The 19,674-nt window shown below is 47.2% G+C and overlaps 1 protein-coding gene across 1 annotated transcript in view; it reads left to right on the top strand.

The window, feature by feature from the left end:
- The first annotated feature begins 12,045 nt into the window (after nt 1-12,045).
- The window catches only part of CDH12 (cadherin 12), a 2,012,840-nt gene continuing 2,005,211 nt past the window's right edge, over nt 12,046-19,674 (top strand). The window contains exon 1 of the mRNA XM_085606875.1: nt 12,046-12,652. The gene's annotated coding sequence lies outside the window, so the exon portion shown is untranslated. The remainder of the gene's footprint in view (nt 12,653-19,674) is intronic.

Below are 19,674 nucleotides of genomic sequence, written 5' to 3' on the forward strand. Positions count from 1 at the left end.
AATATTTTGCTGCACAGTGGATGGCCCTTCACATAGTGTTAACATGTGCAGAAAGTGACATAATAATGAAATACTACCCTGCATTACACTGTAAAATGTAGTCAACCCTGCTGCATAATTTGGTACTTCCTGTTGCATAATTCCAGAGGACCTGATTAAAGTGCTGCTGCTCTTCTGGTCCTTGAGAGAGGTGGAGAGAAGCAAAGGAGAGAGATGGGAGGGTAATAGGGGTCATAAGGAGAAGGCTGGGGCATTGCTGGGTGTATTGCATTAATAACCTTCCTGCTTCCTCATATTTGCTTGAAAATGCTCCATTTATCCTCTATTTTTTCAAAATGTTCTCGGGGGAGAACCCCCGAACCCCCCGAAGGTAGTTTAAGCTTGCTCGCTGCGCTCGCTCACCTCAGTGCAGAACGGTCAGAATTTAACGCCCACCACTTTCAAATGTCACCAGCCGCCACTGCGTAAGGACGTGGGTGGCATTTTTTTATTACCATTTTGAGATGGCGGGAGCCCCTTAGATTCATAAATATTTAAAACACTATTGGTGAAAAAACACAAATGACCATGAGGTGTCAAGAAATAATTGAGGAGCGGGTGGGGAGCAGGAGAGTGACGCAACGGGAAGTAGTCAGGGGGTAAGGGAGGAACAGAGGCACACAAAGCTTTTTGGGACTGTATTGTGACTTGGAAGCAACTGCCTGCTGCTGGGCCCTCCAAACAAGGAAATATAAATTAAAACATTTCATTCAAGGATAGCAAGAAGTACAGGAATAACATAGGAGTGGGTGAGTGTTAGAAATGGGGGTCTCTAGTGGCAAAGGCTTGCACCTTTGTCCAAGTAGGGACCCTTGCTTCTAGTCAGGGTAATGTAGTCACACACTTTAGATAACTCCTGCTTACACCTTTAGTAGCTTGGGACCAGCATATAGGCTTATCCCAAAGGCAATGGGTAAAGTATTTGTACTCAAGACACACAGTAACACAGTAAAAACATCTAAATTGACACCACACCAATTTAGAAGATTAAAGTATCTTTATTTAAACCAAACAAGCCCAAAACAACAAAAGTCCAACATACATGTATCAAAATATGACTTTTAGAACAGTTATTTCAAAAATAGCACTTGCAGAAACAAATAGCTCCAACCTTGGGCTATTACGATGTCGTGGCAGGCATAAATCCAAAGTTCGGCGCCGACCGTGAGGTGCATGGTGTCGGGCACTGAGTCACAAAGACAAACAACAGTCAAACAACAGTACCTTGGAAAACGAAGTCTATGTACAATGCACGACGTCATAAGTGTGAGGCATTGGTCCTGAGGTTGAGGCCTGTTTCCTGGTTGCTAAGGGGTAGCTAGGTGTCATGTCTGTGAGGAGGAGATGAGTTGAGTCCAGGACAGGAGAATTTTTGTGGCGTCAGTGTGAGGCGTCAGTTCCGGTGGGGCGATGCGAAGTCGAACAGTTTGTTAAGTCTCCCTGGTCGGTTATCGGCTCTGTGATAACTTGATGCTGGTGCCGTTGGTGGGAGCGCTGGCATTGGGAAGGCAGATAACTGGAATTTTCACCCAGCCCTATTCACCACAAAAACATGGAAAGTATTTTTGAGGTGATAAGGCTCTCTGAACAAGTGTCATTACAAAAATAGTTCTTGGAAGATGGTTCAGAAAGGACATTTGAAAGGTCTTCATATATGTGGTGGGAAATGAAAGGGCTTCCTTCCTGAAAAGGTACTGTCAGCGGAACCAGCTGCACATAAAATGGAGGTTTGGAGGACTCAAGGTAGACTTTTGTTTTTGGGAAAACATGGAGATGTATGGGCTCATTTAGACACAAAAAAAACAGTAAGAAAAAGTGGAAGCCTGAATTATGTTTATTTTTACCATGTGCGCATAAGTTGCAGTAGCAGCAATTCCACTTGTGTGATGTGGTTTTACCACATTGCTGACACAATAAAACAGCATTCTAGGACAGAAATAGACATCAGCCATTTCCACCCAACAATATGCTTGCGATAATAGTATGAGTATATGCAAAGCTTGTGACAAAAGAGTTATGTCATGACATATTTTAAACTGTATAAGGCAAAAGCTCCCATATAGGACATGTTCAGAAATGTTTTAAGAATCCTCTTGAATTGTATTAACACTGGCATCAGCCATTCAGCACATATTCAGAGATTATGGAATATAACCAGAAGAAACATGTTTCACTTGATATTACCATAAGCCCCTCTGGCAGTAAAAGGCACCAGAGTGATTCTGATAAGTCTCTCTAATTCTTTATAAACCTATACATTTTTTACACGCCTGAGCAGAAAAAAACTATCCTGTAACCTAATTAATTCACGTTTTCCCCCTCTGTAGCATTACTGTAACATTTAAAATGATCCCAAACAGTTCTTAATTTATAAATAAAAAAAGGAAAGAAAAACTGTTATGATATGATATAGATATGACACTAAACCAGCAAAAATGAAGTCAAGCACATCATCAAAACCGGGAGACCAAAAGAAGGGGGAAACTAGCCAAAATATGCCAGGTCTAACACATGTTCCCTCTAGCTGAAAGTAGGGAGAACTACCCACCTACCTGGGAGTACTCTTCACTAAGGTGGAAGAACCTGGACAGACCATCAGCATTGGTGTGTTCTGTGCCAGGGTGGTTTTCCACCATAAATTCCATTCCGTGTAGGGAGATGGACCACCTTAACAGTGCCCACCATAAATTCCATTCCCTGTAGGGAGATGGACCACCTTAACAGTTTTGTGTTCTCACACCTCATCTGTATTAACCATCTGAGGGGCCTGTGGTTAGTCTGAACTCAAAAATGACTCCCAAACAAGTTGGGCCGTAGCTTCTTCAATGCCCAGACCTTAACAAAAGCTTCTCACTCTATGGCAGTGCACCTCTGTTCTTTGGGGAATAGGCTCCTGCTAAGGAAGACTGAAGGCTGGTCTAGGCCCTCTTCATTCAGTTGTGAGAGCACCACTCCCACTCCATGCTCTGAAGCATCAGACTGGCCAATGAATTCCTTTGAGAAATCGGGTGCCTTGAGCATGGGCGCTGTGTACATGACTACGTTCAGGGCATCAAAAGTGTTTTGACAGGCATCCATCCAAATCATTTTCCTGGGTTGCTTCCTGGAAGTCATCTCAGTCAAGGGGGCAACAATGGTGCCATAGCCCTTCACCAATCTCCTATAGTAACCGGTGAGACCTAAAAAGGCTCTCACCTCGGTCTGGGTCTTGGGGGCTCCCAAGACAGAATGGCATCAATCTTAGGTTGTAGAGGCACCACCTGGCCGCTTCCTACCTGGTTCCCTAAGTACACCACCGATCCCTGCCCGATCTGGCACGTACTGGCCTTGATCATGAGGGCTACGTTCTGCAGAGTCGTCTACACTTCCCAGAGTGGTGGAAGTGATCTTCCCAGCTGGAACTGAACACTGCGCTGTCATCCAGGTAGGCAGTGATGAAATCCTCCAGCCCAGCCAACACCTCATTGACCAACCTCTGAAAGGTGGCAGGGACATTCTTCAACCCAAAGGGCATCACCCGTAACTGGTAGTGCCCCTCTGGTGTTGAGAATGCTGGCCTCTCCTTGGTTCCATCATTCAAGGCAATCTGCCAGTAGCCAGGCGTTAGATCAAACATGCTGAGGAACTTGGCAGCTCCAAACCGATCAATGAGCTGATCCGCTCTGGAGATGGGGTGCACATCAGTCCTGGTGATGGCACTGAGATCACAGTAGTCCTTGCAGAGCCAAAATTCCGGAGAGGCACCGGGTGCAGCAGCCTTTGGGACCAAGATCACTGGGCTGGCCCAAGGACTGTTGGAGGGCTTGATCACCCCTAACGCCAATATCTTAGTAACCTCATCTTTGATGTTGGCTTTGACCCTGTTAGTCAGCCTTTAAATGTTGTGGTTCACAGGAGGACTGTCCCCAATGTATACATCATGGGTACACGAGTGGGTGACACCTGGGATCAGGGAGAATGGTATGGCAAACTGCCCCAACAGCTGGCGATAGTTACTTTGCTGCTCTGGGGTCAGTGCCAGGGAGAGGTTCACACTTTCCACTGACTCATCATGCTCCTTGGTAGACAGGAGGTCAGAGAGAGGTTCACTCTCCTTTTTCATCACATCATCTGTCTCCAGGAGCATGCTTACTTCAGACCTTTCAAAGTGAGGTTTAAGGCAGTTTACGTGTTGGACCCTCAAAGGTTTCCTGGGAGTCTGCAAGTTCACCAGGTAGGTGACATCACTCTTGCACTCCACCACCTCAAAAGGCCCAGTCCACTTATCTTGAAGAGCGCAAGGCTCTACTGGGGCCATGACCCACACTTTCTGAAACTCTTCCAGAGTGGCATTCTGGTCATACCAGCGTTTCATCTCTTCCTGGCTGGCTTCTAAGTTAGCCTGAGTGAATCTCCTGAAGTGCACAGTCTGGTTTCTAAAGGCCACCATGTAACTAAATACATCCTGGGGAGTTTTCCTGGAAACTGTCTCCCAGCCCTCTTTCACCAACCTCAGAGGTACAGTAGCTCAAAGGGACTGAACCCAGAGGACTTCCACAGTACCTCCCTGTAAGCAAAGAGAAGGCATGGTAAGAGTACATTCCACTTATGCTGTTCTGTCAGACCCTTGATCATGCCCTTCAGAGTTTGGTTGAATCTCTCTACTAAACCATTGTCTTGGGGGTGGTAAGGAGTGGTGAACTTGTACACTGCACCACATGCCTCCCACAGGGATGTCATATACTTAGATATTAAATTGGTCCCCCAGTGAGACACCACCTCTCTAGGGAACTCCATGGGGAAAAAGATCCCCATTAATGCCCGCCCACCATGGGTGCCAAAGTTGTCCTGAGAGGGATAGCTGCTGAGTACCAGATGGCATGGGCCACCAAGACCAGGATGTACCTGTTCCCATGGCAGTCTTGGGGTACAGGTGACCCACAATGTCTATCCCCACCCTCTCAAAAGAGGTGCCCACAACCAGAAAAGGTTGGAGATGAGTCTTACTCTTCCTCCTACCGTTGCCACTTGCCTGCCAAGTTTGGCAAGACCTACAATGTGTATCTGACTGACTTCACATTTGAGGCCAAAAGAAGTGGGTGGCAAACCTGTCAAAGGTTTTTGTCCTGCCCCAAATGTCCTGCCAAAGTAGCGAGCCAGACCCAGTATGAAGGTCCTGAAGCACTAGGGTAACACTAGCACAAGGGCTGACCCAGGCTCAGCGACCTTAGGCTTGCTGTATAGACGACCATTCTCCCAGTAGATCCAGTGTGATTAAGACTGATCACCAACTGCCTGGTTTGCAGCCTGCTGCTGCAAACCTTCCAGAGAATGGCATTTTTTCTGCACCCTGCAGAACTTCTCCCTGGTGTGACCCCCTTCTTGCTGCCAATGGGTCAGCTCAGATAAGTCCCCCAATTCAGCCACTTGTTCCCCTGTAGGTTCCAGGGTGTCTCCCTCAAGGCTAGCCTCTTCCGGGACTGTGGGAACTTCAGGACAGGGTTTCCTGAGCCTCTTGCCCTTTCTCTTCACAAGCACCTGGGTCACTGTTTGAGGCTCCAGGCCCTTCTGATCCCCTGTTCTGGCTGCCTCAGACCGAGTGGTCACCACTCTGGCAGCCCAAGCATCTCCAAGTAAGCTTCACATTCTTCCACAAGGACTGCACCAGGTCGTTGCCTATCAGACAATCTACAGGCATGGTTGGGCTCACAACCACCCTCAAGGGTCCTGAGACCACCCCCACTCAAAGGGAACGTACGCCACCTTACATTGGTGCTCTGAGTTGTCTACAGCAACTACTTGGTCGAATGCACCAAGGACTACTTGCTCCTCAGATACCAGGTGACACCGGACTGAGGTCACACTTGCTTCAGTATCTCTGAGAGCTTCTACCCTTTGCTCATTGATGGTCATAGAGGTGCTGTACTTCTTAATGTTTGCAGGTACCTGGCTTCACTGGACCATCTCACTGTCCCCTAGTGAGACAGGGTTCATTTCTGCGGGACCCTCACCCTCCTCTGGGAGCACCTCCACCCCAAGCGCCACACTAGCCATCACCTTGCACTGCCCACTACTGGGTGGCTGTGACCCCTTGGAGCATTTGGGATCCCCTTCAGGTGACCCACCTGGTCACGTGTACACCTCTTGTTGATCCCTTCTCTGCAGGTTTTCCTGATGATATGCATGGGTTCCTTTCTCCTGAGGGGCAGTAAATCCTTACTATGGGTACTAGTTTGGGACCCATTAGAAAACTCAATGTCTTTACCCTTGTCCCCCCACTCTTTTATTGGGGACCCTGCCTACCATTGGCAGAGTCTCCCCCATATGCCTCCTTGTGGACCCTGGTACTCCTCCAGTAATCGGGCTCCATGTCAAGCTTCCTGGGGTCAGTCAGCTTACTATCAGTAAAGTGTTGGCGCAGCTCTGCAAAACATTGACTAAATAAATTCTCCAGTGCAGTCAGATTGTAAAGCCCCAGAAAATCGGTCACATTACTGCCCTTCACCCAACCATCCAATGCTATGCAAAATAATCTACACATGCTAGCCAAATGTGTGCAGCAGTTTTCCTACTGGACCTAAACCGATCCCTGTACTTGCCAGGGGTGAGGCCATTCCTGGTCAGAATGGCCTCCTTTATGTCAGTGAAGGTGAGGTTGTACCGGTTATTCAGTGCTAACAGTGTGCCCCTCCCCTCCTCAGCAAAGTGCTTCCACTATACTGCTCCCAAATTCTTCTCAGGGACCCCATTCATGTGGATGGCTGCCTCAAAGGCCTGAAACCACCTATGTATGTCATCTCCCTTCTTGTACTTTCTATCTACATTCTTGGGAATGTGTACTACTCTATCGGAGTTCACTGAGGTATTGCTGTCACCATCTGTGCTGGACCTACTCCTCTGATCCAGCTCCTTTACTCTAGGCTCATGGTCTAACATCATTATTTTCTCTTACTTTGCCAGCTTGAGCTTTTCCAGCTCCATTGCATCTCTCCTTCCTTCTCGCCTGCCTTCCAGTTCCTCTGGGGACGAGCCACTGCTGCCTAGCCTGGTGTGTCCCTCCCCTCCCAAAAGCACATCAACCCTTGAAATAAGCTCCTACGCCTCCACACTGAGATCTCCATAATGCCCACTGGCATTTCAGGCTGCTACCCAGGCCCTGAGCTGCTTTTGTAGCTCCTCTTTCCTGGTGAGGCCTCTGATTTGGACTTTCAGGTTTCTGCAAATAGCTTCAACTTCTTCAAGTTGTAGGTTTCCAACTTTTCCTCCTCAAAGACCACTTCTAGGGATTCAACTGATGATGCTCTTGACTCAGGCATGATGCAGTGGAAAGTTCAAGCTCAACAAAAATGGCAAGATCAAAAATCGACCAAAAGAAAACAGTATGTGGTATGTAGTGGTCTGTGATAGGATAGTAGTGTACACCAATCACTGTAGGTCAAGTGCAAATGCAAGTCCTATCCCACTGCTGTCACCAATGTTAGATATGGGGGTGTCTAGTTGGCAATGGTTTGCACCTTGACCAAGTAGGGACCCTTCCTTCTAGTCAGGGTAAGGGGATACACTTCTAAAATAACACATGCTCACTCCCTTGGTAGCTTGGCACGAGCAGTCAGACTTATCTCAGAGGCAATGTTTAAAGCATTTACACATAACTCATAGTAATAGAGTGAAAACACTACAAAAGGACACCATATCAGTTTTTGAAAAATAGCCAATATTTATCTGTGCAAAACAAGATCAAAAGGATAAGTATCCAACATACAGTAATTCAAGAATATCAATGAGCAAAATTAGACTTTAGAAATAGTTACTTCAAGTGGATAGCTCCATCCGAGGCTACCAAGGCGGTATGAACCAACAAATAAAAAGGTTCCATCTGGCTGTGGCGGTGCAGCCCGGCTGCAGTGTCGGAAGACCCTCAGACAGTACCTTTTGTTCCAGCTGACCATGGTGGTGCAGGCCGACTGCGGCGGCTGTCAAGGCTGTAGTGTGAAGCGAACCAATGCAGCATGCGTGCCTTCAGGTCGCTGTGCAGGCAACGGCTTGATGGCGGTTGTCCAGTGGCATCGGTAAGACCAGGGCTGTGTTGCGAGGTAGGGCAGTGCTCGTCACAGTGCTGACAGTCACGGTGTAAGCCACGGAATCCATTGATGATCTGGGATCGATTGGGCTGGCCTCGATGGGCCGAGACTGTGGGGTGGGACGGGGCAGTTTGTCATGTAACTTACGAGTAGTGCCCTCAAACACGATGCAGGCAGTGGTGGTGATGTCAGCTTGCAGCGGCGGTGGTGAGGCCAGGGAGTGAAGAGAGGCAGTGCGGAGTACGGTGCCCACAGATAGTGGTGGAAGCAGCAGCTCGGTGGCAGCAGCAGACAGCGTCATCAGTGAGACCAGGGTTGCGTTGCAAAGTGCGGTGGTGCCCTCTGCGTTGCCTTCAGGTCATGGGGCAACCCATGGTATTGGTTATTGTGTTGGATTGTTGTTTCTCTCTGAGACAACTGAAAGACACGGTCCCAGAGGCAGTACCCAAAGACAGTACCCAAAGGCAGGCGAAGTCTTTGCTGTTCCTGAGAATTCTTGAACAGATGGCAAGCTCTACTTCAAGCTCTTGGATATACTCAGAAGAAGAAGTTGTAATAAGTTCAGGCCAGTCCTTTCACTGCCAAAGAGAGAAGCAGCCTCTGCAGGCCAACACAGCAAAGAACACAGCAAAGTGGAAGTCCCTCCTCATAGCTTCTCTGGCTCTTCTTGGCAGGTTTCTTGATCCCAAAGTGATCCAAAGTTCTTTGGTCATGGCCCCAATATGTATACCACATTTCCTTTTGAACTCGGCACAAAAAATGTTCCACTGGCATGCATAAACCAGTTCTGCGTGGCTCAGGCCAGGGTCACTCCAGGAGGGGGAGACAGCTTTGTGAAAGGCAGCTACAGTCAATTCAGGTGCAAGCGACAACCCCTCCCACTACTTTATATGCAGCCAGGTCTATTCAGCCTGGCTATGAGTTGCCTAGGGAAGGCAGGACACACCTCAACCCCCCTTGTGTCTGTCTGGTGTGAATGCACATCCCATGCTCCTGTCACTCTGAACCCAGAAGGTGATTACACAAATGGCAGAGGCACACAGGATGGTTAAGCAAGAAAATTACCACTTTCTAAAAGTGGCATTTTCAAACACACAATATAAAAATCATATTTACTAAAAAATGTATCTTTAATTCTGAGCTCAGGAAGCCTAAACTCCATTTCTCTATCTTGTCCCAATGGAAAGTTGTGCTTGTAAGATGCTACAAAGCAACTCCCATGTTAGCCTTTAGGACAGACCGCTTAGAAATAGTGAAAACAAAATTGGCAGTATTTCACTATCAGGACATGTAAGACACACCAGTACATGTCCTACCTTTCCCATATACTTCACATTGCCCATGGGGGTACCTTGGGCCTACCTAAAACTGTGTGCAGACACTGCAGTGGCAGGTCTGAGACACCTTTGAAAGACTACTTGTGTGGGTGGCACAACCATTGCTGCAAGCCCACTAGTAGGATTTGATTTACAGGCCCCGGACACACACTGTAATATGGACTTACTAGTAAACCAAATGTCCCAATCATGGAAAACTAATCATAAAACAATATACAGTAGGAGCACTTGTACTTCAGCAATGAATAGCAATGAAAAAGTGTGCAGAGACACTAAACCATCAAAAACCAAGTCCAGCGCACCATCAAAACCAGGAATTTAGAAAGCAAAAAGACACACCAAAAGATGCCAGATCTAACACTGAGCTTGCCCAATGTCGTATTTGCTGAATAGTAAGGCTTCCTAGATTGAATTCTACCTCATGCCTCCATCTTTCGCAACCCTAAACTTCCTGTGTCATTATCCGACTTTTGCTGGTTATTTTGAAATCCTGCTTTTTGCTTTTGTAACCTATTTCCTTTCATTCTCATACTCCTTTCTCCTTCTTCTTCATTTCTCTTCTTCTTACTAGGACAAACCCTGATTATAAACATATGTCGCAGTGCATAAAAATGAGTGTTGGTGCCCATCTACAATCAAACAGCACAAATTAAGCCCTGCCCCCAAACTCTAATGGCGAGTTCAGCACAATCGCATTTTGCAAAAGGGAGCCTTACCTCTGGATTTTGTGCACAGGTGTAAATGACCTCGAAAGTAGACTACAGCATTACTGTACACAGAATACTGTCAAACTTGCCATATCTGATTGCCCTTATCTGCTATCCGTTTACATACATCTATTAATGTCATTCATCTACCAATATGTCCCCGGTAGGTAAACTGTGGTGAAACGTGCAGTGTCGGGTCTGCCTTCATCCAATCTTCTTCGGTCGCACCCTCTCCCTACTAGAGTTCATAACCCGAAGGAAGGAGGGACATCTACACATTCTCATAGGGCCAATATCGGCAACTGTAGTCACATATCAACATCACAATACATCAATAAACCACACGACACCTTGTTAGTGGATAAATTTGCTGCAGGTTTATTAGCGTACCCAATATGCCAACATGGTGGGTTATCTTACGGGCGATCCCAGGGCAGGCCAACCCGTATGCCGCCTGCCCGTGTGATAAGCCAAAAGGCGAGACGGAAGGGACCAAGAGGCTGAAAGTTGGGCGGGGGACAGCCTAAGTAACCCTGTCTCCTCCCCCTCCCCGGAAGTGGAGTCGGCCGAAAGTCTTCCCTGGATCCTGTCCCAGGGAACTAGACGGACGACTCCAGTGCCTTCCTGTGGCACTAAGGCAGCCGCCCTATTGAGTGGCCGCTGCGCAGCCCCCCGGGCAGCCTTGACAGTTGCACAGTATTCTGAAAATATTGGCTCGAGCCCATACTTGCTCTAGCATTCTAGAACGCGTGGTCGTGCATTTGCAATGAAATAGAAAAAGTACATGTACTTTTCTGCCAACTGCAGGTGGAGCCTGGAACATTTAAAGCCTGAGATCTCTGGCCTGAGACTCCTGTTTCTTTGGAAGCAGCACAATCATCGATCGGGAATAATCGAATGACAGTGATGGAGCAGCAACAATAACCGTAAATATATTTTAAAGATGTACATTTGTATTCAACGGCATTCATGTCTTCCAAGCTGTACACGTCATCACAGGTAGGGACAAACTCCTGCTCCTCCCCGTTGGTGCCTGGTTGACCGGACGGAGAGGGGGTGGGCCCGGGGGCTTGGGTGGGGGACATACCAAGAGATACCGAACAGCCAAAAGAGGCCAGCGTTAACATTTATTAAACACTGAGACGTCCTCTGAGCAGGCCCGCGAGAACACTTAACTGGGCCAAATGTCTCTTGATCCCTCGCAGGACCTATAGAGTGATATTTGCCCATCTCATCACGGGAAACATTTCTGGTTTCATCCTAGGTCAAAGGTCACCGGAGTGGAACTTAACCCTCTGCCATTTGGTTTCGGACAAACCATAAAAAAGGTCATTTTACGATGATACGGACTGCACCTTGCACCCGATGTGTAGTTGCGTTCTCTTATTTATTCACCTTCCCTATTGTTTTAAATAAACTTGGCTTTGATGACAGGACCAGTGTGGCAACACATCTGCATCCTGCCTGTAGATCGCGCGAGGTCCCCCGCGGAGGCTGCTGTTGCTCTGCTCGCGTTAATTAATTAAAGAGAAGCTCCGTGTTTCATCTGTTATCTGATCAAATAACAAACAGTAGGCTATGTTGTTGATAACGGAGCCATGCTACCCCCTTCCTCTTCTGCCACAGCCTTGAACGCACCCCCCCCCCACCCCATGCAATAATAATTTTTCCACGGGCTTCATCACCTGCTTTAAACAACTGCCAAACATGCTTATTTACTACACGCATCCCGAATTTTCTCATGACAGACAATTGCCAGCTGGGGAACGAGGCGCGCTCACCTCACTCATTTCACTTAGCCCAGGCGAGAGCCGCGTACCAAGTCCCCAGAGGTCAAAAAGCGAGCGTGTTAATCCGCTCTATCGTGTAGCTTTACAGGGGTAAAAAAAAGCATATTTGAAATCCGGAGCTCTGGTCGGGCTCCAGCCTCCCTAATTACTCGTCCGGAGCCTTTGTCGCGCGGGATGCACCTTGCGCGGGCGGCAGGCACTGGCTGCGAGCCCTCAGATGGTTAACACGGTGCAGCGCCTCCTCTCGCACTGAGCCCCCAGCCTCCGCCGCGGCGCGTCCATTAGTCTGCCAGCGACAGGGCTCCCCAGTGGCCCCGCTGCCTTCTCCCCCGGTGCCCCCGCTGCCCAGCCATCCACCGCCAGCTCGGGCTCCATGCAGGGAGCCGCTCAGTGCTAATCAGGTCAGTGATCATCTCCCGGCTCGGGGGACGTGACAGCAGCCTATCGGAGCAGCAGTCTCGGCGGCAGCATCAGCATCTCCCGGACCTTCCCATCACTTCCTCCACGCCGGAATCGGAGGATTTCGGCTTTTATCGCTAGCCATTTTCCGACGGAGAAGGGTATTTTTTTTGGCACATGCACCGAAAGCAGAGGAGTTCCGGGCTGCGCGGCCACCTGGACGCCTTTCATCTGAAAACTTCCGCCGCTCACCCACCTCCGCGACTCGCCGGCGCTTTGACAGACACCTCAGGGCTGTGAGGAGAAGCGTCCCGCGTGAGGTAAGTGCTGGTTTCTACGGCAGTTGGGTACTGCCTGCGGTGAAACTTGGGACTTTTGCTGCCAGTCTGTACTGCAGCAGGCGACGAGGTTTGCCGGATGTCAGGAGGCGGCTGACAGTGTCCCGAGAAGTATCGTTTTACCAATATACGGAGTAGTGTTACTTGTTCTGCATAGGAGTTTTTTTTTTATTACAATTTGTGCCAGCTGCGCTTGAGTGTGGTGTAATGGTCTCTGTCAGAAGTAGGGAATTGGGAACATTTTGAGAAAGGTTTGCATCACACATTCAAACAGTTTCCTGCTCGTGAACCCCAAATGTTTGTGGATGGAGGCATGCAGTCCTGAAGGTGGCCTGCTTGGGAAGGGGGTGCTGCGTGTATGCAACCACACCTGACCAGACGCTGCTGGGTCCTCCGTGTGTGGGAGAATTTTTTTGTCACTGGGAGTTGTGCGCTGTCCAGGTGCCGCCGGCCCTGCTGACAGTTCGTGTCAGGACTGCCGCGTGCTGTTGCACGTACCATGCAGGAATGCAAGGGCTGCCAGGTTGATGGAGAAAGACTATGATTGAGACACCGCTCGCGTAGTCCTCTAGGAACTAGAAGAATCTATATGGAAAACGGGGCAGAAATACATCTGGACGACGTCAGGTGCCCTGTTTCGCTCGCTTTACATTCTGATGCTTGCAGACGTGCATTGATTACCCGAGGAGTAAAACTACACGCACCAGAATGCAAAGTGGCGACATCCGATAAGCCGGCACCGCGTCACACCTGCCTGGGACAACTTGATATCTTTGGAGGTGCAATGGTACAGTGCAGGAATGTCTGTATAGGGTGACGTTCCTGGTTTTGCATAACAGTTGTTGTGGAGAGGAGACGGTGTCTGTCTGCATGCGCCACCCAGCGTGATACGATGCTTCTGTGTTAACTGACGCTGTGTGTGGAGGTGCAGTGTGATCTTGAGCCTACCGAACACAATACAGATCCTGCGTGCAGCCTTGCACTAGAAAGACACGCCAATATGTTTTTTTTTTTAATGGCGCATGCTGTTATGTGTCATCGAGTTCACAAATATCCTATTCTAGGGTGTGGGTAAACGCAGACATTTCATGAGATTAACCGGCCATCAGCTACCTCTAGGTCTGAGAATAGATACTTCCTTTACTTGTGAACACCTCTCTCTGCTAAATTTTGCACTCATGCATACCGGTGTGCGAATATTGCATTCTGTAGGCAAGTGCATTGGAATTATATGACTCTGCAGCTGCTGTGTTTTCTGCATATGTAAGGAGTTGCCACATTTGCCACGTAATCCATCATTTTCTGCATAATCTGAAGATTTTTTTAAAAAAATATGTATTTCTAGCACGAACGGACCAAAAGTTCCTAAACTCACTACCTGCCCAATGGGAGACCCTTTGCAAAGGTTGGCCGTTCACATCTCAGTTGCTTATGGCTGTATCTGAGCGTTGTACTAGTATTAACAAGGTCAAACAATCGCCCATACAGTGTTAACATGTGCCACGATTATGAAACAATGAAGTAATACTACCACAAGATGTGCAGTGATGTGCCGTATAACCTGCCCTTTCTTGCCGCATAATTTGATCGAACCCTGCAGCAAATTCCAGTGGCCCCATCTACAGGTTCTGCCCTGTGGGATCAAGGGACATGGTGTGTGCTGCATAAACCCATTCCCCCATGCATTCTGGCTTTCGGTGCGTCCCTTTTGTCTGTAAATTGAAGGCATGTCTTAAGATGTATAAAATCGATTGAAAGCATCAAACGATCAAAGGTCCCGGATTCCGGCTGTCGCTGGCTTGGCTTCAGCTGGTGAGGTAAACACAGGGAAGTAAGTGGGCTTGAGCCTCCCACCAGGGCACGCGCTGCTTGCTGTTGCTCGACAATCCTCGTGGGAGTGACCAGGACCATGTGCCACAGCTTATTCTAGAACTAAACTGCTTCCCCCATTTCAAACATGCGCGCGTGCATGTGTTTGCATACTATAGCACACTAAAGAGACGTCTGCGGACTTTGCCGGTGCTCTTTAAAGGGCAAACCATTGGCGCTAGCATCAAATACAGTATTTACAGCCCGACCTCGCGCCAGCATTGTGTAATTAAAGCGTTTTACGGTCTCTGCTCCGAGCCTGCACTCTGAGGCGTAGTTTCCCGCTCCCAGCTCTCCGCCGAGGATAGTGCTGCCGCGGTTATTTGGTCGGTTAATCTGGCTGCTGTGACGCGGAAGAGCGGAGTTCCTGCGGTTCCTGCTCCGGAGCGTGGATGTTAAAAGTGCTCCTTGGACATTAAGGCTTGATATTTTTGTTTCACTGTCCATGACTCGAGAGCTTTGCTTCTTCTGTTATCACTTTAAAGCTGACGGTTGAAGGTTTGTTTTGTCGTTCTATTAACCGTGATGTGAGAACCCCCGGTTTGCCCTGGGTGACATACCATCTATTTAAATGTATGTATTGGTGACTGACTAGAGATTTTGAATGAGAACCGGTATGCAGAGGTATAGGATGGTGCATTCGATAATAGTTCAGGGGCGTAGGGGATTGATTAGTGAATTTATATAACTTGATTCTTTACCTGCTATCATTTTTAATCAGAAACAGCTGAGGCGATTCGCAGAGACGCTTTCTCTTGAGGATTTGAACCCTAGTCTTCAGACCCCAAGGTCAGGAAGGTAGCCCGTGTCCTATGCCTTCTCCCCAGACATCTGGGGAGGCACAGCTCAGAACTACGGGTTCAGGCAAAGGACATAATTGTGAAAAAAAACGGGCGCAATACGAGGGTTTCTTGGTATTACGTTTAGCTGTAATAGTGAGTGTTGGGGGCATGTGGGTGCATGTCATATAGTCAAAGGCACCTGAACATTAACACACACACATCCCCCCCACACACGCACACAGACACATGCATAAACACAGAAAGTAGCAGGCTCAGTCTGTTATATTGTATAATGTGTATGTTATAAATGTAAATGAAGCTCGTCAGAATGTTATACAGACCCTTCATTACAAGGCAGCAAGTCATGCACACAGTGTACTGGAGCAGACACTGTTCTATTACACTGAGGATCGGCTTATTTTACAATCTCCAGGAGCCATTGCCAGTTCACGAGGTCCCATGTTGTTGGTGGGATGGAAACAGCCCATGTGGCAGCAGAGCGTTCAGTACCCTGACACAATGACACCCATGGACCTCTCGCACACGATTCATTGGTGTGCCAGCCACTCTAAATAGTGGTGGGTGGGGTTTCTGTGGTTTGAGGGTGCTAAAAGTGGTAAAACACAGCCCAATTAATGTTGTACTCAAAACAGCACCAGCACCCCCAGGATTCAGAAGAATGCTCCGAGATGTGCACTGAGAAGTGTGATCTGCTAATTCCACACTTCGGCTTTAACACTTTTTACACAATGAATTAAACCGTTGTTTCAGTCAAGCTTGCAAAAAAACCAACAAACTAGACCAGATTCTAAAACCAGTTCCCAAGTCTACTGGTACTTTTCCCCTGATTCTTAGTCGGTGACGTAATACGGGTGCCAGAACCCCCCATGATACATAGGAAATGCCCCACTGACCACAGATTTGTAGCAATATGCAGCCATAATTGGGATCCAGAGGGCCTCCCTCAAATCCCTATGAACCGGTGCCACTGCACCTGCTGCACTAGCAATAGCTAGGCCCCTGTCTTAAATAGTTATAGTTTAGTGTAACAACTACCATATGCTTACTGCTACTGGTCTAAGTGTTAACTTGCCCCATTGAATGCACATGTCTGTATGTAGTGCCGCTTTCCTCTCTATGGTGGGAGATCAGCAGGGTGCAATGAGGCATCAGGGTTCTAAAGTCTTTAAATGGGGTATGTGTGGATTAATGATGAGCTGCATGAAAGAAGTCCACATAACTGCTGTCTGTTATAACCACGGTCCTGAGTATTTGGAATAGTGCACCACTGAGCTTCTTTTCCAAAGTAAAATAGTACAAAATATATGGACAACTGTTCCTTTTAGGTTTCTCCATTATTTGAAAGGATCAGAGTGTTTGCATCAACTCACATACTTCAGCCAACGTGTTTCGGTCAAATGTCATTGAACTTCATCAGGGCTTTTAAAGTAATAAACCGGTCAAAAGACCAAGTTGAGTAGAGAAGATCAGAACAAGGCACGTGTAACTTTGGTTTATATCTCCATACTTTCGTATGTCATGGCCGGAGCTGGTGAATTTAAAACGAAACAGCTCCAAAGTGAGGGCTCTGGCTATATTAGCCCGTCATCAATACCGTAGCAGGACGCCCAGTCTCTGGCCAGTTAGAAGCTCAGTGGTGCACCATTCCAAATACTTAAGAATCTTGATCTGCGTTGCAGTTGCGCCTAATGACTGCAGGTGCACGTTTTGTTGTGCACACTTGTACTGATTATCGAAATATTGACACACAAGGACTGAAACAGTGAGGGCCGGCTATCATAGTCCGCCATTGCGCTGTCCGTTTGCTGTTATAACCAAGGATTTTTTAACTTTTATTTGTACTCCAAGAGGTCTCAAGTTGAGCATCTCAGATGTGAGACCCATAACAAGTTCTTCATGTTTAGCTCTTCCTTGTTGCACTCTCTTTCATGTAGTGCTGCCTTCATAATAAGAAAAAAGGCAACCCACAAGCAGCACAATACAAAGAAATGTATTGGTCGACATCAGGTTTGGTGCAACATCTTTTATAAGGCACCTGACAACTGGTTGGTTGTAATACATATTTCACCACCCCCAGCATCATCTCAACCTTGCCCCTGTGAGTCTGCATGCAGGGCTACATTTTGATTCTTGTGCAAACAGACATTTTTTCAGGGATTTGAATTCCGAGTTGTGCAGTAACCACCACACTTCTGTAATTTCCACCTTGCAGATTTCGGCAGGGGAAATATGCAGTAATTTACCTGTAAATATATGTGAGAAAACTCCCATATAAGAATTCTGCATGCAATTTCCAATTTCACTAAATGTGGGCTATTTATTGCACCAGGTAAGTGCCTCACCCAAAAGTAATAGCATTTAATGAGTGCGGTAAATACTTAAACATTTCAGGTCACTGAAAGTTAGGGTCTGAGGCAGCAAAACAATGATGGTGGAGAAAACTAAATTAATCTTTACTATGGAGAGTAACATGCCAATCCATCCTTTTTAGCCTAAATGTGGCATAACAGGACAGGATGCACAATATGCAAATGAACAATGTCTCTGCTCCAAAGGGTGGAGCCTAGACTAGCCTAGAAGGCTGGACTTCCGGAGCAGTAACAGACACAAAAGCACAAGTCCCAGTTGAATGTGCCACATGCACATAAACTGTAGCTTGCAAAGTGTCCCAGGAAATCCGATTGTTGATTGTATTTCTTTTGCTCTCAAATAAATGAGAATTGGCTTAGTACTTCGGCACGAATGACTTCTATTTGTGGGTATATTTCAGATTTTTAACGTTATAGTTGAGCTCTTAAATGGTGAAATGTTCCCTGTGATTCACTTCCGGTCAGATGGACTGAGTCATTTTTACCTATCATTTGGGCTTTTTTTTATACTCACAGAAGAATATAAATTTAATTAGAAACAGAAAGACACATTTGTGAAATATCTTAGATGGAAATGCAAGTTCTTGCGTGTCTGTTTGATGGAGCCACGCAGCTTGTAGCTTCATTTTAAGGGGAGCTGTGTACGGTTTTATAATTGGGGTATTTAAAAAGTACCGGAGGCGGATTTTTCAACACCTAGTTCCATCAGGTGAGGCCCAACTCATCCTTGAGCTTGGTGAACACTTCTGCTGGAAATCATCATAACAAATTAATATGGTCATAGTGACAGTCCAGATTGTACCAACGGCCTCACGAGGGCAATGATTTAGAAATCACAATGGCTGCCATAGCAATGCAACTCACACGTTGACGCTGTAACATATTGTCCAGGGATTCTACAGAGTTTGACAAATTGTTCATTAGTGCTTCTAAATGTAGGAAGCTTTCTTGAGAAACAAGATGGATGCAAATAATGAAAAAAAAGGAAAACAATTCACCTGAGATTCAGAGTTGAAAACTTGCAGGCTAACATTGCATGGAGCCTGATACACAGTTCCTAGTATGACATTTTATATATTGAAACAGTATTAACTTTTATTTTGTTGATCTCTGAAGAGATCTAAATCAAATAAAATTTGAATTTGCATTTGAATTCAAGGAGCCAAATCCACAATCCACTTCCTGAGGACTCCATGTATATGTCCCCATCCCCTATATACCATCGGTAGAGACTTCTACCCGAGTTGCTCCACACAGTAATATATTGAATCAGCCAGAAGTCCGCTATAGCCCAGTGAATGAACTCTGCTAGAAAGAGGACAGAAATGTGTGGAACAATATCTGGTTCCTCTCATACTCTGCTTGGACTCCTGTAATATTGCACCGTTTCTTTGAGTCACTCCAATTATTTCTTCTGCTGAGAGAAAGAGGGGCCTTGGAAGTGATAGTTCTTAGGAATCCTTGCAGCCAACTTCTTCTTCAAATCTGGATTCCTTCTCCAGCACCATTGCTCATTCTTTACCCATCCACCTCATCCTTCTTGTGCCAACTGGGACACCATGAAGGGAGGGTAAAGGGTATCATTGCTTCTTGCTGTTGCATAGCTCTTATCTAGGCAAACACAAGGAGATGATGGACGGAGCGCTGACACTTTTCAGACACCCATCCCCAGTCACAGATCCGGGTTGATTCTATCATCGTTCATTAGCTCACTTCGCCACCTTCGTTCTGACCCTGCTATTTGCAAATCCTTCTTGACCCTGTGCCTCACGGGAACGGTCCAGCCCAAACTGCCATACAAGCCTTCCCTGAACCGGAAACAAGCATCCTCGGACCAGTTTCGGGGTAACACCCCCCATCAGCCAGGCTAGCTTGAATCCAGTGGCAAAGTGAGCAAGGGCCCCATGTCTGGGCATACCTGCCAACTAGGGCAAACAAAGCAAACACAAGGAGATGATGGACG

This window comes from Triturus cristatus, chromosome 5_2 (genome assembly GCF_964204655.1).
Source record: "Triturus cristatus chromosome 5_2, aTriCri1.1, whole genome shotgun sequence".
Classification (NCBI taxonomy): domain Eukaryota; kingdom Metazoa; phylum Chordata; class Amphibia; order Caudata; family Salamandridae; genus Triturus; species Triturus cristatus.